We start from the raw sequence: 24,704 nt of genomic DNA on the forward strand, positions 1-24,704 counted from the left end.
AACATTTAAGATCTGTTCTCTTAGTAACTTTCAAGTATATACTACAGTACTGTTAACTGTAAGCACAATGGTATATATTACATCCCAGAACTTATTCATCTTATAACTACAAATCTGTACCCTTTGACCAACACCTCCCTGCTCTTCCCTGCCCCCAGTTCCTGGTAACCACCATTCTAGCCTGTTTCTATACATTTGGGTTTTTTAGGCAAGTGATAGGATACAGTATTTGTCTTTCTCTGACTTACTGCACTTTCCATAATATCTTCAGGGTCCATCCATGTTGTTGCAAATGACACAATCTCCTTCTTTCTCATGACTGAATAATATTCCATTGTGTATATATCTCATATTTTCTTTATCTGTTCATACACAGACACAGAAGTAGTTTTCATATCTGGGCTGTTGTGAATAATGCTGCAATGAACACGGGAATGCAGATATCACTGCAAGATGCTCGTTTCATTTCCTTTGAATATGTACTCAGAAGTGAGATTGCTTTATAATATGTTAATTCTATTTTTAATTGTTTAAGGAGCCTCCATACTGTTTTCCATAGTGGCTGCTCCAATTTATAATCTAACCAACACTACACAAGAATTCTTTTTTTCCACGTCCTCAGCACCACTTGTTATCTTTCATCTTTTTCATAATAGCCATCTCAGTATCACCTCCCAGATAAATACTGCACCTAGGATACAGCACTGGTTCTTGGGAAACCCACGCCCAGACAGGAGTATTAGTTTACTGGGGCACCTGTCTGGTTCAATCTGTAGAGCTTGTGACTCTTGATCTCGGGGTCATAAGTTTGAGCCCCACATTGGGTACAGAGATTACTTAAATAAACTTTTAAACAAACAAACAAACAAATAAATAGAAGGATTTTTTAAAGGAGTATTTCTTTATTTACTTAATTTTGTCATGGTAAATTTCCTTTTTTCTTTTCAAATAATTCCAAACTTTTAGAAAAGTTATGCTGAAAGAATAGTACAAAATAACTCCCACATTCTCTTTGCCCAGAGGCGTAATCAGGTTTCCTCTTTGTCCTATATGTCATCCCAATAACATCCTTTATGGTAAAACAACCCAGTGCAGGATCACATGTTGCAAACGTGTCATGTCTCCTGAGTGTCCTTCAAACTGGAGCAGTTCCTCAATTTTCTTTCACTGCCGTGGCCTTGTCTTTTTAAATATAAAACGCCATTTTATAGGCTTCCTTCAGTTTAGGTTTGTTCAGTGTTTCCTCTTAATTAGAATCAAGTTTTTCACCCTTGACTGAAATACCACAGAAGTGGCCCTGTGTTCTTCTTATTATGTCCTATCAGGTGGCACACGATGTCACTTTATCATATTACCTGTGGTATTAACTTTATGTGGTTAAGATGATGTCTGCTGCCTAGTTTCTCCAAAGAAAATTTGCTGTTTTCCCTTTCCTCTAATTAATAAAATATTTTATGAGGAGATGCTCTGGCAAGGCTGGCTTCATGGCTGTTCCACCTGTGCAGTTACACAGGGTCCTGTGCTTAGAAAGATCCCAGACTTGGCTTTCTTTTTACTTGGTTCCCACAAGGAAGGAAAGGAGGGAGAGAGAGAGAGGGAGGAAAAGAAATGAAGGTGGAGAGGAAACAGGCATATATTTAATTTTCTCCAATTTTTTAAATTGAGGTAAAACAGATTTAAAATTTGCTACCTGAACTATTTGTGAGTGTACAACTCAGTGGTATTAAGTACTTTCATATTGTTGTGCAACCATCACTACCATTTTCCATGGAGTGTTACATTGCTGTCCTCACATTCTACGTGGTAGTCGCCTTCTCCATTTTTTATAAACTGCTCTCTCCACTGTGTCCAAACTCATATAATTTTGCTCCAGTGGTGTGCTGGAACTTCTCTGCTGGAAATCTAGATTTCCACAGAAGGTCTCTTGTTGAACAGGGCTGTCCAGGGCTTCTGGACCATAGCTGAGAGGGGCCGGAGCTGGTTCATGGGCCATTGCAGTGTCCACAGCCAGGACTGAGTCTGTATCCCTATTATCTGATGCATGAATGGATGAGACTTCTCCTGGGTGCCCTGGCATATGGTGCTGGCTTCCACAGCTCCCATAAAGGCATTTTTGTCTGTGAGTGTCTACCAAATTGTTATTGTTGAGGGAGATAAAAACAAGGGACTTCTTAGTCAACCATGATGCTTGATACTTACAACTATTGACTTTGGATGGTTGTATCTTATTCTGTGTCCAAAATAAACAATATTTTTTCCTAAAAAATTTACATGTTTTTCTTCCTGACTTTCTTCTTCTTTTTTTCTTAAGGTACCACTTATTTTATTTTATTTTATTTTATTTTTGTCATCAAAGCTCAAAGCCTCTGACTTGTCTTTTAAGAATTCATCTACTCACCCCTGATCATTACCAACTTTGGTAACTTTAGCTGTCCCCCCTCTAACCATTTATATCCTATCTGACTGCTGCCTCTGGCCTAGCTCATACCCTTATCACCTTTCACTGGGCTACTGCTATTTGTCTTCTAATTAGTTTTCCCACCTCCAGCCTCATTCCGCATTAATCCATCTTCTTGGTTCCAGAGAAACTCTCCTGAAGCACAGGTCAGATCATGCCATGTCCTTTAAAATAGACCAGATGGTTCTGCCACCATCAGGACAAAATCTAAATCCCTCATGTGCCATTTAGGCCCTTCTACAATCTGGCCTCAATCTGCCCATCCACCCTTTCCTCTCAGCAATTCCTTCTACATTTGACATGCCAATGTTTCCCAGGTGAATTCCTCAGAGCAGTATTTCCTCAGAAATTAATAGATGCTACTTTGAACACGTTTCCATGGCCAAATAAGCTGGGATGACAACGCTGGCCCAAACAGAGCTTGGTAGGACTCCTCAGAGCCGAGCTGTGTTGAAAAATATGCCTTAACAAGACATAAATGCTTTGGGTATCTATAGGTAAAACTGCAGAGGAAAACAAGAGAATGCTGAATAAAAAAATCATGGTAGTAGTTATCTTATGTGGAAAGGAGGAAAGTGTGACAAGGGAGGTATATATAAGGGGCTTTAATGATGCTGGGAACTTTTCTGTAGCTTAAGCAAGGTAGTGTGTATATGGGTGCATGTTATTTGTTGTTGTTTATCCTTTTTATTTTCACATTTTAACATCTTTGAAATCAGGATGGTCTGACAATTGCTGAGAGCCAGTGACAATTGTAATGTAGTTATTTTTACCTTAGAAATATCTTAACCAATGTCTTTTACTTATGTTCTCCTTTTGTTGTATGCATAAGAGTGACGTATGACGAAAATCCAAGTCTGAAAGACCTCTCTAAATAAGTACAAAATAGAAATCTCAATGACAAGAAAAAGCTATCCATGCGTTTTTCAGAATACCTCTATATTTGTGACTGAAGCAGATTTCCTATGACTTGTTCCCTCACTTTGGTTGATGTAGAGCATAAAGATGGCTGTTAAAATACCAGGCTCAGTATCTCACACAAAGTAAATACACACTAAATACTGTTGATTGAATTTCTAGTGATTGTTAATAATCAACTCAAATGACCCTCTACATTCTTCACCAAATCTGGCCTTTTTACACACACACACACACACACACACACACACACACACAGTAATGATTGGAAAGCTTACTTTGATAAATGTCTGACCTGATAAGGCAGTCCACATTTATGTGCTAATGGGAAAAAGCTACAAGGAATCTTAAACTCAACCTGATCTTGTCCTTCTCCTAACCCTTGCTATGATTAGTTGTATGACACTAATTACTTCTGTTCTTAATATCAAATTCCTTAATGTCCTTACAGAACTGTGGCTTCTGTTTGTTATCATATATAAAGCTATGCTTATAGCGTTTCTTAATCTGTTGTTTGATGAATGGTTTTGTTTGAATAAGTGGCACATTAATCACATCCTCATAATAGCGGGTTTGGGTTGTGACTCAACACTGCGTATTGCTACAGGACCTTAAAATTCTATGAATGAATTTAAATTGGAAACCATTCTATAATACATGATTCTTATTTATTTGGCTTATGCTCAGTAAATCAAAAGAGATTGAAAGTTGGGTAAACTGATGTATAAGGAAATTTCCACTTTCTGTGTTACTGACCTTCAAGGTAAAAGTGTTGGTTTTTCTAGTAGTAAGGCCAATGGCGGACACACATAGGGACTAGACCTACAGGAGATACCCGGAATCTAAGTATGACCGAACATGGCCTTCTCAGATTCATGTAGACGCTATTTGTCCTGATCGCTACTTTCTATAGAAATGTCAATCTCTAATTATATAGTCAGCCAGAACTCTGCAGTCTTTCTCACTGTTGACTTCTGTTTTTAACTGCATATTTTTCCACTTCTGAAAGATCTATTTCTTAGTTCACTTGTAATCTCTATTTCTGTTATTCACAGTACCAGTGTAGCATTAAGTCCTCAGTAATGACTTATTGAAATCTCCTCCTAATCATGTGTGATTAGGTAGTATTGGGTAGTATGTTCTATTCCTCAGCTGTTTGGCACCATGAAAGGAAGGTTTTTTAGAATGGGAAATTCTATGTTATACTCAGTTCTAGTATCTTTATTACCCCTAAACCTGGACCAGAAACCTTGAGACTGCTGCATCCGCCATTTGTTCTTAAGAAATGATAAATCGTGGGACATATTTCACTGCCCCAAGTTAGTACCTATCAAAAATTAAATCTTCCCAAAATAAATAAGATAGATGAAAAGTTAATTGTGAATGTAGCTCATTTTAAAAATTACACTTAAATCCACAGCTGAAAATATGTTTCTTAGTGAAGGAGACATCATATAGTTGTCATGTAAAATTTTAGAATGAAAAGTTCTTATAGATTTAATTCATTCTAATTTAATACGAATAGAATTAATTGCTTCTTTGGTTAATTCAAATTTTAGCAGTAACCATCCTAATAGGGATTTTTTTGGAACAAAAAGACAATGAAGAACAAGCTTTAATACCACTTGGCTGTCTCTACAGACCATCGTTAAAAGCATCAACTATTTAATCTTCTTGTTTTTTTGTGAAATAATTTTCAAAATGAATATTTTAGATCAGCGATCCAATTTAAATCCTATTAAAACGCAAGAAAAGTGTGTAATCAGAAATAATTCTTCTGCTATATCTTCTGTTAAACTCAAGGCCTTTCATGAATCTTTGTAAAATATTTGAGAATCAGAGTATCACAATGAAAAAAATATCTTTCTCTTTTTGATGGCATACAGATGTTATATGTTACTTTCTCCCTGACAGTTCCTATAATGGAAAGCCTTTAATGTGTTTGGAATAAAGAATTTGAGATAATAAATTTTCATTCTCTTTCTAAGGATATGCTGGAAGTCAGAAAGGGTAAAATAATTACGTATGAAACTACCCAAAGAACTACCCCAAAAATTTCCAGTAAGATTAATGATTTGCATTGTTTATCTGAAAAAAAAGGTTAAATTGGCTAGTTGAATTTAAGTTAAACTAGTTGAACTAGTTTAAGTTAGTTCAGCATTTATTTTCATAAGAAAGATGAATCTCTGCTGAACAGCCTATTAAAAAGAAAGACACACTGCAGATTGAAGGTTCAGTGTTTTGGAAACTGGTCCATGGGGTTAAAGACCCCCCAGAGCAGGATTTAGTTGGAGCCCTGGAGTTGGAGGAAATTCTAACGTAAGTACCAGAGGAACTCTGGTTATCTGCAATTTCTGACGTGGCTCACTGGTTGCTCCATGATCTAGAAAGCTTGCTATAAATTGAATTCTTGTGGAGATTGTCTGCTTTACAAAATTAGCAGAGAAAGTCCTAATAGTTCCAGAGAAGGTGGGAAATTATCAAGCCTTGCCTACTCCTCTTTGGTAATGATCTGTGTTCAGTCAGGATTTTCCAGAGAAACAGAACTCATAAAAGTTATATCAGAACTAAAATATATATATTAGAAATAATATATAGCTCTCTCTATATATATGTATATATATATAAAATATGTATTATATACAGAGAGAGACAGCCAGAGGGAGATGCACAGAGACAGAGACAGAGGTTTATTATAAGGAATTGGTTTATGTCATTATGGAGGCTGAGAAATCCTAAGATATATAATAAGTAATCTGTAGACCCAGAAGAGCCAATGAAATAAGTCCAAAGACCTGAGAAGCAGGAAGGCTGATAGCATAAGTTCCCGTCTGAAAGCCAACATACTTGAGACCCAAGAAGAACCTACATTTTAGTTTGAGTCCAAAGGCAGGAAAACACTAATATCTCAGATCAACTGTCAGACAGGACGAGTGCCCTCTTTCTCAGGGGACGTTAGCACTTTTGTTCTATTCAAGCCTTCAGATAATTGGGTGAGACCCACCACATTAAGAAGGGCAATCTGCTTTATTCAGTCTACTGATTCAAATGATACTATCATCCAGAAACTCCCTCACAGATATGCCCCAAATAATGTTTGACCAAATGTCTGATCACCCCATAGCCCACTCAAGTTGACACAAAATTAACCATCACAATATGATTCTATTTATGAACTTTTCTCATGTTGCCTGAAAGACAGTGAAATTATCTGTAATATACATTCTTCAGTCAGGATTTAAAAGAATTGAAAACGGGGCTTTCTGTAGACTTATTAGTGCGTTAGACCCGGAAGAAATCTTGGAAATTTTTAGTCCAATTCTCTTATCTTATCTTCCCAAAGATAAAGCTCTTGGGGTCCCTGAGGTAACAAGAGACCAAGCTGGTCCCTCTCCTCATGTTCTTAGTTAGTGTAGGGCTTCTGGCACTGTCCGCAGGACTTGTAAAGTCAAGGCAGGAGTCATTTAGGGAGAGGCTTGCCTTCTTTTTCACCTGTTCCTACTCTTCCCTCTGCCTCTTTCTTTACTTCTTTCTCCTTTTCTCTCTTCTTCTATTTCTTCCTCTTCCTGCTCTTTTTCCTATTTTTTTTTCCCCTGGAGTGGGAAAACTTAGCAATTAGAATAAATACGAACAAAGCATGCGTCTTTAACTTAAATTTGTCCATTTTCAGCCTGAAAACAAAGACTGTTAGTCATCTCTATGTGACAGATCATTTTTTGAACCAGCACGTTGGACATGTAACCACAGTAAAAACCTTCCTGAGGACTTAGAATGCAGACATAGTGGCCCTTTGGTTAGGCTTGACATACGACAAGAAAGATTTGTTGGAACATTTGCTCATTAAAATTAACATTTGATGAGCACAAACTATATGTTGGGTACTATTTCAAACACTTTAGCTCAGTTAGAAGGAGGAGAGAGGTCTTAGAAGTTCTGTTATAAAAATGTAGTAAACTTTCAGTCACCTTTTCTGCAAGTAGGTGAGAATTATAGACCAGAAACCACNGAGCTTGGAGCCTGCTTTGGATTCTCTCTCTCTCTCTCTCTCTCTCTCTCAAAGAAATAAGCATTAAAAAAAAAGATTTCTCAAGTTTTGTTATCTCCATGTTTGATGTTATTATATTATTTATTATTTTTATTCTTTTTACTATTATATTATTGCTTCTTTGCCATATTCATAAATTCACTTGTTTATTCATTCAACTAGTTACCCAATTCCCTAACATTCACCTAGTTCCTATTGTGCACTAGTCATGTATTAAAAGTGCGCAGATAGGGGACCCTGAGTGGCCGAGTTGATTAACCATCAACTCTTGATTTCAGCTTAGGTCATGATCCCATGGTTCGTGAGTTCAAGCCCCATGTCAATTTCTGTGCTGTCAGTGTGGAGCCTGCTTGGGATTCTCTCTCTCCTTTCTCTGCCCCTCCCCTGGTTGAGCACCCTCTCTCTTTCTCTCTTTCTCAAAAAAAATAATACATGGATAAAAAGGATAGAAAATTCTCTCAAGAAAAATTAATAACCATAATGATTAAGAATTTGGACTCTGAAATTGGATTGATGGTGTTTGAAACCCAGTTTTTGTCCCTTACTTAGAAGTTAACATCTCAGATTTAAATTTTTAAAAAGTTAACATTTCATCTTTTTTTTCAGTTTATTTTTATTTGAGAGAAATATAGAGAGCAAGTGGAGGAGGGGCAGAGAGAGAGGGAGAGAGAGATCCCAAGCAGGCTCCATGCACAGTCAGTGCAGAGCCTGATATGGGGCTCAAACTCACAAACTATGAGATCATGACCTCAGCCAAAAAAGAGTCAGACACTTAGCAGACTGAGCCACCCAGGTGGCCCTAGAAGTATACATCTTTAAACCTCAATTTGCTCATGTATAAAGTGGGGATTAATAGGCTTATAGTGATGATTAGAGTACATGGAAAGAAGTTGGCAGAGTATTTGGTGCACAGTAAGCACTTATGAGTTCTCATCATTATTTTTATTTTGACATTAACCTTACAGCCATGTCAGAGACCCACGGGAGTAAACCAAGAATATAGAGCAGCATGACTATATTGTCAGTGCTCCATGACAAATGGGGCTGAGGAAGCTGGCACTTGATCTCAGCTAGAGGGATCATAGGAGGCTTTCTAGAGGACATGGTACAGACTAGGAGCTACCTTCCAAGGAGTCTAAAAAAGGGTATTCCAGGTAAAGAAGAATAGCAGTTATGAAAACGATAGGCTGTGAGAGTTCAAGGCACTTAAGAAGAAGGGTTTTAAAGAAACCAGCAATAGCAGACCTTATGGAGACCAATTTAAGGTAGGACAGTACTACCACCCATTTTACAGATGAGGAAACTGAGGCCTAAATGCCTGGTTGGAAAGAATTCCTAAGTCCAAACAGCTGGTGAGAGGGAGAGCTCTTTCACACCACAGCCTCCCATCACCAATGCAGGACAGACCTGGGAGAACATCCTGTTGTTGGTTTATACACAGGAATACACAGAGGAGAATTTCTAAATATAAATATAAATTTGTATTAGAAGCTTTGCTTATCTATCATTCATAATTTTTTCTTAACTAGTTGGATATTGAAGGCTGATAAAGCATGTATTTTGGGTGTATATTACTACAGGTCGTTAATGTTTCCCTTCCTGAGACCTTGCCAACACTTAAACACCTCTCCTCATTGCCAGATCAAAGAACTACTTGCAAATTCTTGCCCATAGGATCAGTCAAGATGAAAAAAGGAAACCAAAAAGTTCATGATATGAAGCCAAGAAAAAGAAAGTCTATAACTAGGTATACTAGTTTTCAGCCCCTGATTTCCTGTCATTAGGGTTTATTTAGCCTATTAGTCAGTTGATTCAAGAAATGGAGCTTCTATCTGCAATGTGTACTAGGTCCTTGAGATATTGTTATGATTGAGATAGACTGCTTTTCATGACAGTGATGGTGGGACTGTGACAAGCAAATGAGTGACTGCGAAATACTGTAGCAGATGCAACATTGGGGGAAGTCTAAGCCATTATGGAGGCGCTTGGGAAGAGCATTTATTCTGACCCAGAGTGTTAAGAAAGGCTTTCTGGAGGAAATAAGTTCAGCATTGAGTTTTGAAATGGATAGGAGTGAGTGAGCTAGAAAGTGTTGGTGGTTGGTCAGATGAGGCTGGAGGAACAGCCAGTGTGCTGGCCTGGAAGGAAGAAGATATATTCGGGACCAAGAAGTGAATCAGTGTGGCTGGAATGGAGGTGACTCATTCATCGCCAGAGATGAGGCTGGAGAGTGCATGCAGAAACCAGCTCTGAAAGGCTATATGAACCCAAGAGAGAAATTCAAAGTTCATTCAAAGGACAATCTGGAATAACATATGCTATTTATCAGGAGAGTAAAAAGACCAGACACGCATTGTAGAAAGAGTCTTCCAGTTGCAGTGAAGTGACTGAATAGATAGCCTAGGCCAAAAGTACGTGCAGGAATATCAGTTTGGGGACTTCTGTAATAAGTACAGCAGGACATATTGGTTAATTACAGAGAACAAACTGAAAGTTACCAGAGGGGAGGGAGGGGAGATGGGCTAAATTAGGTGATGGCGATTAAGGAGGGCACTTGTTGAGATGAGCACCTGGTGATATATGGAAGTGCTGAATCACTATATCGTACACCTGAACCTAATATAACACTATAAAAAAGTAAAATAAAATAATATAGAAAAAAAGATGGATTGGTAGCCTGGGGTTGGAGTAAGTAGAAGGACAGGGGTGGCAAACTGTCTTGGTAATAGACTGGACCTGTGAGTGGATGAGGGAGAGGAATCACAGATGAATTGCATTCACCAGACTCTATTGAGCAAACCCACCTTTGGTAGTGCCATTCACAGGACAAGGGACCTGCGCCAGGGACAGTTTTGAGGTATGGAGAAGGTCAGAAAGAAAAAGAGGGGAATTTAGTTTTGGATATTTTGAGTTTGAAATGCTTGTGGATCACCCAAGTGAAGCTGTGTAGCATGAAACCAGCAATGACACTGTCAGTTTATGTAAGAAGCTTAATAACTAGTTATTTTACTACTTTACTCTGGTTAAGAAGATAGAACTCCCTGGACAAGAACATTTGTTGTCTATGCTGGGATCTGGGGGTTTCTCAGTACTTGATGCTGGGTCTACAGGCCTTAAACTGAGCTGCAAGCAGTGATCCAGGCACTGGCAAAAGAACAAAGAAACATCTGGATGAGTCTAAAGAGAGAGCCAGAGACACTTAAATCTCTCCTTCATTGTTAATCTATATGAAATTGGTCTGAAAGCACCAAGTTGCCCAAGTGATAAATGAACTAATTTTGTGATCAGCTTGAAGGACACAGTAGTTAAGAACATGGACTTTTGAGCGGGTAATTCTGGCTTAGAATTCCAGTTCTGTCACTTAACCTATGACCTTAAGGAAATTAATTTCTCTAAGCCTCAATTTCTTTATCTGTAAATGGGATAAAGCCACTTGGTTAGGTATAAAAAATATCTCGCTTATCAGATTGTTCTAAGGATTAAGTGAAGTAATGTACATAAAGTTTTAGCACATACAGTGTCTAACAAATTGTAAGTCTCCAATAGTCACTGTAGTGGCTTCTGTTGGTAATTATGAGATATCTAGGCAAATATCTTTTTCCTCTTGTTAACTACAGCAACCAAGGTTAAAAGGAGTACACAGCCACACTCGTTCACACAGATGTGCTGAGAGCATGTGACTGTACATTTGTTTGTCGTAACAGAAGACGTCAGTATTTTCTTGCTTTTAAACCATAACCATGTTGTTCTATGGAAATACTGAAGAAAAGTACATCCTGTTGCTAAGTGATATGCTCATGTAATTACTGGGGAAACAGATGGCCAATCAATAGTAGACAGGTAATTGCCTTAGAAATGGATTTAGTTAAAGATTGGAAATGATGATAAAGTATATTGTCCTATGATAGTGGTATTAAGGCAGTTCATGGTCAATTATAATAAAAAATTATATTGAAAAGAGCATCTTATTTCTACTTTAAAGGTAATAGGAAGCCAACGCTTGCTCTATTATTGAGCCAACCTTTGGAAGAAATGTAACCACTCACTGTGCTAGACAAATGCTTTATTCTAGGCTACTTTTTCTTCCAAGGAAAGAGTTGAGCATTTGAATAGTCCAATTATCTATTCGTTCATTCAAGCATCATCTCTTGAACACTCATTATTATTCTTTCATGTAACTCCCCTCTTCCCTACTCTGTACCTTCTTCTCCCATATTTCCTGTAAACACTCCAAACTGCCAGAAAAATTTAGAAATGGGCACCTGACACACAACAAATTTAGAAATGAGCACCTCACACACACTTGTGGCTGATGAGAAAGTAAACTGGAATGACCTTTTAAGAAAGTAATACCTCTCTATAATGCCATTTGATCTATCAACCTCACTTCCTTGGAAATTTATCTGAAGAAAATAATTATCTGAAGAGAATAATTCAGGAGAAAAAACTGTACGAAGATATTTATTGTGGTATTATCTATAATAATAAGAAACTGGAAATAAATTAAATATCCAAAGCTAAATAATAATTAAGAATGACAATCATGTTAGTTCTACATAATAATATGCAGCTATTCATAATAGTTGCAAAATACCCTTAGAAATATGAACAAAATAACGATCTCTGAGACAACATAATTTGAAGAATTCACCTGTTCTATGTCTATATATGAAGAATTAGGATGAAACATAAAAATGACTGGGAAAGAACAAACACAAATGAAAATAATGTGTTTGGGGAGTATAATAATTTTTTCACCATCTTCAGAATAGATTTTAAATTTATTTTAATAATATTTTATAATACATTTAAAATGAACGCCACCACAAAGAATTGCTCCGTATGTGGTCGAAATCCAAGATGGCATCTTGTGAGCAGCAAATAAAAAAGGCTTTACCACTTTTAGAATTGAAGTAATCTTAGAGAAATAAATAGTTCTGTTTCTCGGAGTTTTATCTCTCTTGTTTTCTATTGTGAGAGGCATTTACAAGTATATTGAATTTCTCTTGCTTATGAATTCAACTGCTGCTGCTTTCCCACAAACAGCCTTAATCCTTTGTTTGGCTGTCATAGTTGCTACCGCAGGAATTATGATGCTGCCAACAGAGAATGCAAGAGCTAAAATGAAGAGGTTTTTTTAAATGCCAGTACACACTTTCCCCTTTTTCTGGATATTATATATTTCTGGAATACACACACACACACACACACACACACACATACACACACATATATAAATAATTCCTGTTAAACTCTAACCTTGTTCAGGGCAGGGATTATAAAGTATATTTAATCTGAAAACATGCTTTCCAGGTTGTATTTGTTATTATAAAATAAAATAAATATATTCATTAATCATTACACCTGTCAGCAATGAAGAGGGAAAATGCTGGCTTTCCCGGGGACAGATTTCCATTGTCTTCCTTACACCAATGGCAGGGTTTTGCTTTTGTTTTCCTTTCCTTTCAATTTCCTAGAATCTAATTTTCAGTCATGCAGCGTAGTTTCAATTAATGTTGGTTGGGTCTATGTTCACAAATATTATATCATTACTATTTTAGCATGATTAAATAAAGAAAACAATGACTAAAATTATTCACAGTAGTTGATTTTAAAGTCGAGAGAGAAAAACTGTATCTGTAAATGATAGAGCTGTACTCCGGTTAAGAAGTTGTAAGGAAAATGCTCATTTGTTAGAGAGGTTTAAGTTGCTGTAGTGGATTACGCGAGCCTCACTCTAGACAAATCACGGTAGTTCTTGGGTGACAGAAACATGTCGCTAAGAGGTCTGGGTCACATAAAGCCAGACTTTGCCTAGGGGGGAAAATATTCTTCATAGACAACCAGCTGAGTTTTGACTACGTGACATATAACAATGTGGAATATTGCCTCACAGAACCTGTGGAGGTTTGGCTCATGTGCCAGTGATGGTTTTACGAAGGCCGTTCATGGGAGGGCACCCGCATTATAGATGCAAACACGTATACGTGCACGTATGTATGTGTGTGTGTGTGTGTGTAAATGTTTTTAATTTCATTTGCTAAATGCATCTTTGGTTTATATGACTTCCCTTACTTCCACGGTTACTGACCTCATTTAACATCAAAAATCAAAGTTGTTATTTTGATACTTTTTCAAAACTAAAGATGTAATTTCTAAATGAGTCCTGGGGATTCTGAGATATTACTCTGTTACGTCTCAAGGTCCTGAATATTTAAAACTCAGAAAAGAAGACTAATGTCCTAGACATAATCTCCTGTCTTTGAGACACTAGCCATGCAAGCGGAGTAGTGAGGCGAGCAGGGTCCCGTCTCCCTCGTACAGTCCTTGAGGCATAAGACACTATCCCAGGCCAAGGAGGTTTCCCTGTCAGCCCCCTCATTTCACAGAACTCAGGTGTTGTCCTGCTCGGTAAGTCTATAAGCAAGGCAGAAGAGCCCACGCTTCGTGTGGACCTTTTAATATTGTAAACAGAGTAGATGTTTAAATGAACCAGAACCTTAATTTCTGGAAAGATAATCCCGGGCATGGAAAGGAAGTTTAGCCTGAAGTGCAGGAAACAGCCTGCAGGTCTAATTTTAGGACTGTGAATCTCAGCAGCAGCCTTTAAATATTGCAGAACACTCTGCTGTTTCCAGGGCCTCTTCAGGATCTATTTGAATATATTAGGATCAAAAGAGCTCTCCTGTTTCCTTAGAGCCGAGCAAATGCTGCCTGTAGTTCTGTTTAGCTCCTTGAGTTGTGCTCTGTGCACCTCATAAGGCCCTTTCTACAACCTCCACATTCCAGGCCCAGCACAACCCAAGGGTCACAACTCAGACGCTATTTACTTTTCTTCTGGAACCATTTTGTTTCATACAAGTTGGTATTTTTCATAGCTCTAGAACCTCCTCATTATAAAATGACAGTCGCCACCCCGGGGTTAGGAACCTTCCTAGTAAAACTATATATAACGGTATCTGGATAAGACTATCCTTACTTAGAAATGAAAGGAAACCCCTTCATCCAGTCCACTAGCAGGATTCAGAACATACAGACAATCCTCTTGGATTTTGCTAGAAAAACCTTTGCTTGTTGGGGGCAACCAGCAGAATTGGAGTCAGAGAGAGTTCTGAAGGAGATGGACTCCTAAGAAGCTCAAAATAGTTATTGACTCTATTTTCAGAGTGCCTATTACCTTTAAGCATTTAATATATGCCATTGCTAGTATTCTCCATAGCTCTCCAGCATGCATATTACAATCAGGGACACTTGGATTGAGGAGAGTTCAGAAGCTTGCCCAAGGTCATCTAGTAGGTGAATTACAGAGCGGGGATTTAAACCTGTGGCCCCGTTTTATCATTGCATTATTCTGCTTCTCTGGACAAGCAACTCTTTGAAAAGGAAATGCCAGGTAGACAGGCTGCAGATACATTAGTTTGTGTGAATACATTCTATTAACAATATCTACTTGGATTAGAGAATTTCTAGCAGTTTCAGACCTCAGCAATTGGCATAGCGTTATTACTGAACCAGCTCTGGGTCAGGCTGTTAGGATTTGGTACATTTATTTGGTACGTGGCTACTGGCTAGCTGTGTAATTTGGGGCTGTTACTTAGGTTTCTTGAGCTGTAAATGGGAATAATAATAATATGTTCCTCAGAGAGCTGTGAGGATTAACCGAACAAATCCTTGCAAAGTACTCTCAGATAATCAATACAAGATAACTATTGTTATTGCCAAAATTGCTTATAAATGTTTATGTCTCCCCTGTCCTGTGCACATGGGAAAAAGTTTTCTTAATAGGGGAATATTTTGGAGCAAACTAACTTGTAACCTGCTAGAAACCTCAAATAATAATACCACATAAATAAAGAAGGCTGATGTACAAAATTTGCCAGCCAGTTATAGAGGGCATTGCAACAAAACTTGTGCTGGACAGGAAAGGCTGAAGCATCCATGCTCCATTACTTCATAGCCCAACTCTGCTGAGTCAGCCTAAGGCAGCCAGTTATCACAGCCAAGTTTATGTGCTCGAGAATTGATGTGACCGTATTTTCACATTCTCCAAAGCAAAGTCAAGAAAAAAAGGATGATCAGAAAGTTTTTATGGGACTAATCATGAAATGCTGACAGTTCCAGCTTATTGATTTACCTTTAGTTAACCTCTATAATTTGGAGTGATCTACCCAGCCAAAACTGGAGGTATAGCAGGGGAATCCCTTTTGTCTTCTGGTGACTTTGGAACAAAAAACTTGTCAGTTCTTATTTATCCTATAGAGGGTAATTGATTTGGGATGGTGGTGAGTGTTCAGATGGGATTTCTAGAAGACATTCATCTTAGTCCCTCCACAGCCCACACAATCAATATTGTTTATGCTAATGATGCTATCCTCTCACAGCACCAGAAATTCTGAAAAGTATGTGTCAGAGCAGTCACAGTACCATATTCAATTATCTCTTTGTATTTCTAATAATAGAAATACATTAGAAGACATGTATTTGGCTACTATTCTGAGGTTGCAGATCCATTGTTTTCTTGTTAAATGGTACTAATTGTGGTTGTCATGGAAACCCTGAAGGTACTTAGGCCGAATTGCCCAATCTATTCTTTCTTTTGTAAGTGATTATTTCTTTGGCTGACATTGAAATTCCTCCTCTAGAAAGCTATTATGCATATGCTCACAAGACACTTGCTCTAAGTAAAGATGCTCGATAAATCTGTTACACCAATTATATTGTACTATGGTATGAGAATCAAATTACTTCAAATGTAAACTGATCATTTAGAAAAATTCATAAAGCCAATTGGCTGTTGTTGGTTTTTTGTTTTTGCTAAAAGTATTGATGTAAAAGCTAGATGATTTTTGAAAAAAACTACTCGCCTTATTTTATTTATATGTATATTTTATTAATATAAACCATATATTTANAAATGTAAAAATAATGTTAAAGAATTTCATCTGCTTCTTGTTAATCCCATGGGTGGGTTTCATGGGGAACAGGTATTTGTGGACGGTGTATATATGCAGATGAAAAGATCTCTGGAGGCTTATGGTCTTGGGTAACATATTAGACCCACCCATTATTGATGATGGTGGGGGGTTTACTGGGATTTCAGTATCCTCAGGTGTAAACTTCGTAGGGTTGTTGTAAAGTTGAAGCATAACTCTATGTGTCATGCTTCTGGTCCAGTGCAGGCAGAGAGCAGATGCGGGAGAAATTTCACTCCTGCTCCAGCCTATCTTCCTGGCCCCTCTCCCCTCACTCAGCCCCGCAGAGAATCTCACCCCTAGGATCCTACTGTGATACACTTGGATGAAAAGGACAGAATGTTTGGCTGGCAGAACCTCAGCAAATTTTTGGTGTCTTTGTGCCCTTCCCACATGATGGGGGACAAACAGTGTCCTGGGACAAACTTGATCTGGAAAGAGAAGGTTTTACAAAGATCTGATAAATTCTATGATGATAACTTCCAAGTAACTATTAGAAAGTTTATTCCCCTCCCAGGACAACAATGGACCACCCAAGGGTTGGTTGGGGTGGGGAGAAAATTCATTACTTCATCTTATAGAAGCCTAAATTTTAGAAAGTGCATAATTAAAAAAATATTTACTGTGGTGCTGTAGCTACTCCCTCGGCTCATTACACTTACGCAAAATCTTCATTCTTGTGATCAAAACTCAGCCATCACATTGGTTGTATATGATATCTAAAAGGAAATAAACAGCCTTACGAGTTTTTATCTTACTAAGTCTTCCCTACTACACATTCGATTCATATTATGAATCAAATTTTATTATTTTAATAAAATCAAATACAGAGTAAATAGAGATTATGTTTAGACTGTGTCTTCTATATGCCTCAATCGATAGCATATACACATGCTTGCTCTCCATCTNATAAAAAAAAAGAAAAATGAAATGAAACAAAAACTTGAAATTTCCGGTAGAAAGTAAGTTTAGGCTATTTCTTTTATTCATTGAGTAATTATTTCCTGAGTGCCCACTATTTCCCTTTGCTGTACTATCTGCTGGAGACTCAGTGGCAGATGCGTCTCACTGGGCATTAAGCACGCAGCTACAACAGCGGGCACTAGTGCTGTAAGCAGTGAACTACAGGCTCTCAGAGAACACTTTGTCTCCCTAACCCACATGGGAATGGCATGTAAGTCAAGTCAGGCTTCCCCAAGGTGATGCCTTCCAAGAAGAGAACTGAAGACGCTCAGCTTGGTTAACAAGGTTAGGAAGACTGTTCCAAACAAAAGGAAAAGCAAATATAAACAGCCAGAGGTCAGAGGCCAAAAGACAGTTTCTTGCAAGTTCATAGAGAAGACTATCAAGCCTCTATAAAATCCACACTGGTGTCATTGAGCAGCTGTTTTTAAATAGGAAATCTCATGTTTTAACAAACTGAAGGATAAGCACTGTGGATCTTTGTTTCGTAGGCTGAGGTTACAGCTCTGATAGGCCCTGATTGTGCAGCTTTCAAGATGACTTTGAAGCAACACGCTACCTTCCAGCACACGCCAAAATGGAGCCCTTGGGTAAAGAACAAAGGTGACCTCTGTTCATTTTTTTTTTTTAAATTTCAACTTATTGAATAGTTATTCCAGACTTTAAATATATTCTAATATCTTATAAGGCTGCTTACTGAAATGCTATTTGGGCAAGGATTTGGACTAACTTTTCAATATTTTAAATAAGACATAATAGGGTGCCCAGGATTAAGGAAATTGTAGAACTCAGCAGAGTCATTGGAGTCCAGAGAAATCTGGATGTACCTCTTGGCTCCTTCTCTTCAGATCTAGGAAACCTCTAATGTTCCTTCCTTCATCTATGAGGCAGAGCAGGGGATACCTACCCAGACAACTTCAATGAGGGGGATTAAGTGAGATATAAAGAAAAAAAGTGAAATGAAGCAAAGAAGTTTCTTTGATTGAGATTCCCTGTTTAACATGATGCTTGATTCCTGGTTTCATTAGCAAATGATAATTAGAAATGAAAGTAATTTTTATTGGCCTCAGCAACATATTTTCTCCTGTATTATTATTTTTTTAAAACTAGCTTGTATACTTTACATGCTGAAACATTCATTTATTTTCAGTGTACAATTCCATGAAATTTAGTTTATATAGAGTTGTATAATTGATACAGCAATCAAATTTTAGGACATTTCCATCACCCTAGAAGTAATGTTTTATGTCTATGAATATCTAATTGTATTTAGGAAATGTACTCTTTTTTTAATGTTTATTTTTGAGAGAGAGAAAGAGAACTGTCACATGGTTGGAAGAGGGACAGAGAGAGAGGGAAAGAATCCAAAGAGATTCCATGCTCAGTGTGGAGCCTGACTCAGGCCTTGATCTCACCACATGAGATCATGATCTGAGCCGAAATCAAGAGTTGGATGTTCAACTGACTGGGCTACCCAGGCACCTCAGGAGATGTTCTGTTTAAGAACCCATGATAATCATCATATTCACTAAATAACCACATGTTGTCATCAGAGATAATTATCATTTAAAATGTTAATTCTTCCCAACATCTCTGACAAGAAGTTGCAGCTGATTAAGAACTATTTGAAGAAAGTAGAGTCTAAACTGAGATCCATCTACAGCACTGTTGTGTGATTGTTGGGTAAGTTAATAGCCAATGTACCTAATCCAAAACCTAAAGTCTTTTCTCTGAAAATGGAGATTACTTCTGGTACCTTTGTTGCATATAGTGATTTTGGGAAACGAAGTATAGATAATTCTGAATGAGCTTCCCAATGAAGCTATTTGATACTGAACAAGAATGAGAGGCAACCCACACTCCCCACTCCTCCTACAGCTACAGCCCCACCAAAAAAAAAAAAAAGAAAGAAAAAAAAAAGGTTAATTCTTCAAGTATGTTACAACTTCAGAATACAGGCTTGGCTCAATACTATTGATACAGTACAAATGAACCACTATATTTTACTTACCTGGCTAAATATTTTGGTATTTTTCAGTAATCAGTCATTCTAAAGAGTATATTCTCTGATACCTTTCTTCTCATTTCTTTTCAGATAATAAGGAAGGGCATCATTCATATCTGTTGATATTAAGAGTTACTGAATTTTTAAGATTTCATACAAAGAACGTTCCATCATGACTCTTGGTGCTCATTCAAATAAACAAGTTTTAGAAAAGTGACAAATATTGTCATGAAACTTCTGTGGAAAATATTTCCTAGTTAAGTCTTATTCTGAAAAGGTGGTTGTTGATAATACTGAATGTGTTGCTGCAAAGTTTTTGAGAAAGGACAAGCACAACTAGAAAGTGTGCTGTGGGATCAGGTATGAGGGCTCTATGCAGGAAGGCTCTGGTCAAACTGGTTAATTCTGCCAGTTTTTAGCTGTGGGATGTTAAACCAAGTTTCTTAACTCTCTGGCTCACAGTCTCCTCATATGTAAATTAGAGGTGATAACAGTGTTGGGAAATAATCTGTGATATGAGTAAAAGGATTAGTACAGTCCCTGCCATCTAATAAGAGTTCAATAAACGGCTGCTGGAGTTTTACTAAGCTGTAGACTCCTAGGGAATTGGTAAAGGAGCCATTTTATTAAGTTTAAGAACAAAGGGGTGACTTCCTATTAGGAAAATTATAAGTATGGGGGAAGAGGTTTTTTTAATCTTCAGTGGGGAATCAAAAGTCTCCCCCTCTGACTGGGAAATAATTGTCATTGAAGAACTAAATGAAAATAAGTGTTGGTGCACAAACTCTGTGGCATAGAGATTGGCCTATTGCACTGTAATCTGCTTTTGCTCTTTATCTATGAGGAGAGGAAATGAGGGAGGCCAAAGAAAAACAGATCTTGCTAGAAGGATCCCAGAAAGACATCCTAAGGCCTTAGGTGTATTGGCACAGAAACGGCATCATCTGTCTGCAAGTAAGCCTGAAAAGCCAGAAATGGCTGTGAGAGGCCTAAGACTGACGAATTGGATGTCATCTATGCTCATGGCTCTGTGACGACTGATGTGTAGCTGGGGACAAGGGTATTAACACAAAACTCAGTGGATCCGGAACAAATGAGATGACCTGATTGTCCGGGATCCTCAGGCCACATGGTCATTTGTAGGACTGAATTAAGAGTGATACTGAGGAGGGCTAATGCCTGGTGATTGCTGGGGACGCTGGATCTCGGAGCTCTAACAGTGTCTCACATTAGGGGTGGATTACAAATGGGGACTGATGACCACAGGAGGGAATGAGGTAGGCTGATGCTGGGAATAGAATTCAGGGAACTGGGGGCTGCAGACAACTGGCTGCAGCCCTCCCACTTGGTCTTTACAGCTTCTTAGAATTTGAATGTACTTCAGTCTTTCCTGGCCTCTCTCACCTATAGGAGAGCTCTGTAAAGCTCACAGGTCCCAGGCTGCCAGAGGAAGTTGAGTTCCATCGTGGCAGTGGTATCCATCCAAGATTCCTCAGTTTTCCCATGGTTAGGGCTGGATTCATCTCTGAGGACCTAATAGAACCTGATTTCCCAAGGTCCAGAAGCTTCCTCTGTGGGGCTAATGTCAGGGCTTGGAGCCCTCTTAGTGATACTTTTAGCTTAGTCCTGAAAAGGGGCTTTGAAACCAAGGTGAAGCAAAGTCTGGACTAAACATAACTTGTATGAGCTCAGAAGGGATTTTGCCTACAAGTCCAAACTCTAAAAGATGCAACTCAATCGTCTGAAAAATGGATGATTGATTTTAAAAGACAAGAATGGATTTAATAGATAGTTGTAGGGGACACACTCCTACATTTATTGTTTTATTTAATTTTTACGTGAATATCACTGACTTCCTATACCACTATGAATGGAAAGTGGTATATTCTCTGTGTAGAGGTTTAAGAAGATCTAGACATTTCTGCATTCTCAAAGAGTTTCTGGTCTAGAAAGGTGGTTGGCAAACTATGTCGGCAGATTAAGTCCTGCCTGCTGACTGTGTCTGTAAACAAAGCTTTGTTGGAAGATAGCCATGCTCATTTGCTTACCTATCATCTATGGCTGCTTTCCTGCTACAACAACCGAGTAGAGTAGTTGGAATAGGGACAATATGACCCTTAAAACCTCAAATATTTACCATCCGGCCCTTCACGTAAAATGTTTTCTGACCCCTGGCCAAGAGTAAGCCGCTTTGAAAAGTTGCACTCTTCATTTAACCTTACACCGTGACATGGCGTTTCTTCAGCGGGGTAGAAATAGGAAATGGTGATATGGCACTTTAGGCAGAGAGACTGTAAGTTGAACCCCATTCCATTCTGTGTCTCCTGCCCTGAGTGACATGGGACCCAAGAGGATCTGGGATTTGCTGTGACTCTTCAGAGATTCCAAAGTTGCTGAGTGTGGGCTGTTGGGCTGGAGAGGCCTGGTGAGTGGTTGATGTGTTTGGTACTGGCTGTAACAAAGGTCACTGAGTGAAAAAGAGGTTGATTTATATCAGCAGTGGATGGTCCCTCAGGTCCAGGGAGGGGTTTTGGATGAGATAGATCAAAATGTTGGTAAAATAGAAGCTCCCAGGGAATTAATTCAGCAGTAAGAACAATGGCTAACATTCTCATGGCATTTGCTATGTGCCAAATACAATTAACATGGTAAATGCTACGAGATATGCTGTGAAATAACATAGTTTAACTCATTTACTAGTCAGAACAGTCCTGTGAGGTCAGTAATTACCCACCAGTTACCCTCAGAACCTCCTGTTTATCGCCTCCTATTTGACAGAAGGTAGACCTAACATACAGAGAAGTTAAGTCATTTTGCCCAGATGCCCACAGCAGTGAAGTAACAGAGACAAGACCTGAATGCATGCGGGATCAGGATCATGGGCTTACCTAGTATTTGAAATCGCTTCTCTAAGGAAAGGAAGGAGGGGGTGAGACTGACTATTTCCAAGAAAGAATGAAAGTGTCTTAGTTACAGATATAGCAACTTGAGGAGAAGCCACACTTGAAAATAGGGAGATAAAGTTATGTATTTATACATCAGATCTATGACTATAAAAGTTATGTATTTATACCTCAAATCTATGACTATAAAAGATAAATATCTGCTACAAATGTTAGTCCTGCATTTTCCTTTCAAGTTGTGTGGTGACGACTGGATTGCTTATCTCTCATGAACCAACATTTAGGGCCTCCGGAAGGGTTCGTGTGGAGGCTATGACCATGCTCTGAACTCAGTACCCATAGGTGTAAGTAAGTTGGGCACTTAAGGTGTGTTAAATACGCTCTTCTTAAATTCAATGTGTTTGCCGTGTCCTCGCATGTTGGTCAGCTCCCCTGTGCCTCATCCCTGTTCTGGCCAGAGCAGGGGGTCTGGAGCTTAGCAGCTTCTCTGGCTGTGCAGGCTCCACAGGCTGATGGAGCAGAGGCCCTGGGTTACTGATTCTCCTCACCCTGCGCTCTTCCGTCTGCATCCCATCAGTACTGCCAAGCCCACCAGCCACTTGCCTACACTTACACCTGTGCAGGATCCATCAGTCACATGCCATGTAATCAAGTAGGCAGGCACATGTCTGTTACAATCAATATTGTGTTTGAATGATGAGACCCCAGTGTCTGGGAGGAAACTGAAGCCTGTCTGAAATGAACTACTTTCCTCTGAACATACAGTTGTAGTTCTTGCAGAAGAACAGGCCCACCTTCGGCCCTGAGTTAAGATTACACCTAAGAAATTTTTTTTCTATAGTATTTTGTGGAAAAGTTTTCAAAATCCATTTTACTTACCACTCCTGGACTGAAATGGATGAAAACAGAATTTATAGCTTTTTTAGAATCAGAAATCTTAAACTAAGAGGATTTAAAGGAAGGCTACCTAGCCGCTAATAAAATATAATATTGCATTTATTCTTTTTGATATTGTAAATTCACCAAGAGAGACAGAAGAGAGGTCTGACAAACATTGCTCGTCCTAAATTATCCTAGAAGGTTGGCGAAATGCCAAGAAAAAAGGGTGCTCTGGTAGGTGGCAAAATACTATAGAAGTGCTTGCCATAGCCTTCTTTTTTAAACACAGCCAGAACACTTGTGGGGTTTTTTCCAAAATGTTTTAATTATATTTAATGGAAGAGTGTTGCCAGATAAACATATCTATGATTTCATATTGCAAGTAAATGGAAAAAATGGATCTACTTTTAAAGATTTAATTAACACTAAATGGACTAATTATGTCATTAGGGTGCATTAAAAATTATCACCATTGGTGACTTTTTTTTTTAGAAAGATCACACAGCCCCAAATATTTCCCCCCAAATATTACAAATGCAATTTTCATGTAATATCCTTTAAATTATTTTTCTGGCAAATGTTATTCTTTTGAAAGTTTGGAAAATGTGGCAATGTAAAAGAAAACAAATTACTAATAATCTCCAACTGCACATGAATACTGTTAATGTGTAGAAGGCACAAATGCTTATTATATTTATATATTTGTACTCAAGTATATATATTTGATATAATCACATGCACATATATTTGAAATCATACTATATGTTTAATTCTGTATCCTACTTTTTCACAAGAAAATTTCTGAATTTATGCTATTATAATTTAACAATTCGATTATTTCCAATTTGTGTGTATAAGTAACATTTTTTGATTGAAATATCTGTTCATATTCCTCTTCTTTCTTTCTTTCTTTCTTTCTTTCTTTCTTTCTGTTTTTTGTTTTCTAAATTTTGAAGTAGTTTTATTGGTGGCACCCATCACAGTTTCATTTATCTACTTACCTCCATTCACACATGCAGGACAACATATTACTCTTAGATTTTATATGTGTGGACTGGCTTATAAAAGACTCTTGTTTATATGAAACTTAATAGTTATTTTTAATTGCAATGCAGTAATGTAATAAGGATATGTATTGCACATATTGTCAGATTTCATTTTTATAGATTAATCAAGGACAAAATATTCTATACATAAATACTGAGGTTTGTGATTATTTATACTAAAGAATATTTCTTGCTCATTCCTAAATTTATTTGAAAATGAGACTATATAATGAAGTTCCAAGCAATGTAGGTAATATAATACAGATGAATAACATTCCAGACAAAGACGTTTGAAAATAGAAAGATACATAATCTATTAATAGTATTAATTAGACATTAGAACTTTATTTTTTAATTAATAAATTTTTTAAAAAATTTACATCCAAGCTAGTTAACATATGGTGTAATAATGGTTTCAGGAGTAGAATTTAGTGATTCATCACTTACATATACCACCCAGTCCTCATCCCAGTGATCTCCTTAGTGCCATTGCCCACTTACCCCATCCCCCTTCC

The 24,704-nt window shown here is 37.9% G+C and overlaps 1 long non-coding RNA gene across 1 annotated transcript in view; it reads left to right on the forward strand.

The window, feature by feature from the left end:
* The window catches only part of LOC144222123 (uncharacterized), a 222,757-nt gene that overhangs the window by 27,006 nt on the left and 171,047 nt on the right, over window positions 1-24,704 (forward strand). The window contains exon 2 of the long non-coding RNA XR_013332304.1: window positions 17,848-17,959. This is a non-coding gene — a long non-coding RNA (uncharacterized LOC144222123). The remainder of the gene's footprint in view (window positions 1-17,847; window positions 17,960-24,704) is intronic.

Source organism: Crocuta crocuta, unplaced genomic scaffold, assembly GCF_008692635.1.
Source record: "Crocuta crocuta isolate KB4526 unplaced genomic scaffold, BGI_CrCroc_1.0 scaffold190, whole genome shotgun sequence".
In the NCBI taxonomy this organism is placed as follows: domain Eukaryota; kingdom Metazoa; phylum Chordata; class Mammalia; order Carnivora; family Hyaenidae; genus Crocuta; species Crocuta crocuta.